Source organism: Elaeis guineensis, chromosome 2 (assembly GCF_000442705.2).
Source record: "Elaeis guineensis isolate ETL-2024a chromosome 2, EG11, whole genome shotgun sequence".
Taxonomy (NCBI): Eukaryota; Viridiplantae; Streptophyta; class Magnoliopsida; order Arecales; family Arecaceae; genus Elaeis; species Elaeis guineensis.
The window spans coordinates 91365770-91368885 of NC_025994.2; positions in this window are offsets into that span (position 1 = coordinate 91365770).

The following is a 3116-nucleotide window of genomic DNA, read 5'->3' on the forward strand; positions in this document are numbered from 1 at the left end:
TATTGAATAATAATATTAGTAGAGCATCAATAAATAAATATTGACATTTATATCAAGATGTTGAACTCATCATTTAGTGGCATCTACAATATAGACATCACCATCGCTCCTGACAAATGTATCTGAGATCTCGACAATATCAGATAAATTTTATCCTAGAGAAATACTTTGTATGCATGATCCAATATTGTTATCAACCTCGATATCATCAAAAATATGCCTAAGCACCATCCTCACAATAACACCCAATTGAGGCTCCAAGGGATCACTAACGTAAAAGACTTGACTAGCTTGGAAGGCAAGTATATATGGCTCTTCAGTGCAGAGATGGCGTTCTATGTTGATGACAGTAAAACCACACTCATCAGTCTTCATCCATGACTGAGATAAAGTATTGAACCAATCACATTTCATCAACGTAACCTTCCCTTAAGAATAGTAGTCAAAGATGACTATCTTCTCGATAACCCGATAATAGTTCAGATCTTTTGTATAAGGCTGTGAATCCCTCGAGCTAGCATAACATCCAGTGGTGGCACTCAACATCATGCCACTATTTTATGTTACCATGTTTATGGATCGGCTATGAATATTAAATCTGTAGCTGTTAATGACGAGCTGTTTGTACTCACGTATGGTATGATTAGGTCCAATTGAAAGAGTACATACTTCAAGGCTCACATCACCGAGCAGTAATCCCCACACCTAAGAAGATGATACTTAATTAGTAAACATGTTCAAATAAGGTGTATAAGACAGGAATATATACTCGCTTACATGATCTTTGAACCACTCACGGAACTCTTTGCCATGTATTTTTTCTTTTTTCTGTATACTTAGAGCCCCATATTTTACTCTTATGATCTCTTTGTATTTGCTACATGCATAAAGAATAAATTTAGATAAAATAAAATATTTTCTTCTAAGTAATGAGAAATAAATAAGGCTGAGTGACTTATCTTATGTATGGCTCAATGACATCATAATTGAATAGCACATAGCGATGCCTTATCCCTTTCATCAATGCTCAAATTAGTGAGGTGGTATGAAGTAGAATGGACTCAAATGCAGGCTCAATTGGCTCATACTAATCATTTTGATTCCTTATTAGTTGGTTACGACGTGTCTCGAGCTTGTTTAAGTACATGGTATAAAAATCTATACACTCTTGACCCAAATAATCTTCTGCTATGGATCCCTCTAGATAATTCATATTCCATACATAAAATTCTCGCATTTGAATATTCCTCTCGATGGGGTACACTACCAGCAGAACATTGGGCCTCTAAGTACAACTTCCTCCGTAAAGTATATGGTGAGATACATCATAACTATAAAAAATGATGGTGTAAATATCTTCTCCAACATCTTTTCTAAATTCAATATTGAGACCATCCAACTCTCTCAACGCCTCACTCCCAGACATCCGGCTAGGTGCCTCACCTTCTTCAATAGTGCCATCGAAGAAGCATGCATCCCTTTTGTATGGATGGTTTCGATAGAGAAACGTCGATGCCCCATAAAATTAAAGCTCCTCTGATGTGTCAATCTTTTAGATCGGATATTTTTTTTCATAAATTGGGCACGCTAGCTCAACTTTTGTGCTTCAACTCAACATTAGGACATAAGCTGGAAAGTCGTTTATTGTCTACATAAACACCACACGTATGGAGAATGACTCATTCATCAAAGCATCGAAAGTTGGAACACCTTGAATGCTTCATAAGTATTTTAGCTTAATAATAAGAGGCTACAAATAGACATCAATGTCATTCTCTACCTCCATTGGTCCAGCGATGAGCACCGTCATGAAAGCGAAGGGTTTTTTCATACACATCCATTGTGGAAGGTTGTAAATATGAGTAAACACTAGTCATACATTGTGGTTGGTATTCATGTGCTTGAACGGATTGAAACCATCGCATAACAAGTCTAACCTCATATTACGTATCTCTTGGATGAAGTTGGGATGTATTTCATTAAACTTCTACCATGCCTCTCCATCGGCTGGATGCCTTAATCCATCATTTTTTGTTCCTCTTCATGCCATCTTATGTTCTTCGATGTCTTCGTCGACATAAACAATTTTTGTAGTCTCGGTATCAAAGAAAAGTGCCACATCAACTTTCGACATACATAGGTCAATGTGCCATCTTTTTTCTATTTCTGTTTTGATACACCGTACCTTCTGCACTCATTTCGATTGGCATCCCCTTCCCAATAGAGCATGTAATCATTAGGGTATGCATATATCTTGGTGTAAGTAAAGCTCAAATATTCAATAATCTTTAATGCCTCATATTTATTCATTGAGATTTATGCATTGTCCGAAAGAATGTCCTCAAAAACTCTAATATACAGTTCACTCCATTATTACTGAATCCATTGAAGTATTTCACATGATACAATCGGATTAAGAACTCAAGCTTCATCATCTTTTCACATCTGGGATATAATGGAACATTAGCATTTTCTATCAACTTGTGAACCTTCTCCACATCTTCACTGTTTGTCATTCCACCAATCACAGAATCAGGCATAGACGTAGATGTACCGTCATTATAGCCAACAAATGAAGAGATATCACAAACCATTTGTTCCACTCCTCAATCATGTTGATTGCCTCCTTGCGGCCTGCGCTCACCATGTTGATCCCAATAAATTTTATAGCCGGATTTAAAGCCATAAATAGTGAGGTGATCATTGACATCTTAACGAAATAACCAAGGCTCACCCATACACCTCTTACAAGAACATTGGATAAGTCCATGATCTTCAAATTTCTCTATAACAAAATCAAGAAACTTTGAAAGTCCAGCCTCATATTCTGATGAGAGTCTACTCAACTTCATCCACCCCTTATCCATTATAAAAATAATGATACTGCAATTAAATCATATGTGGAAATGAGATACAACATAATAACATCAAGATAATTACTTATAGAATTAATTATAATTTTTAAACTTTTCAAACTGGATAATCAATTGACCAATATATATAATTCTTCCATCCGTACAAAAATAAATAAATGTTTGGATATCATAGAATATATACATTAATCAAAAGGCAAATCTATGGTTCTATGCATAACCTAGAATCCACCGTAAAGAGGC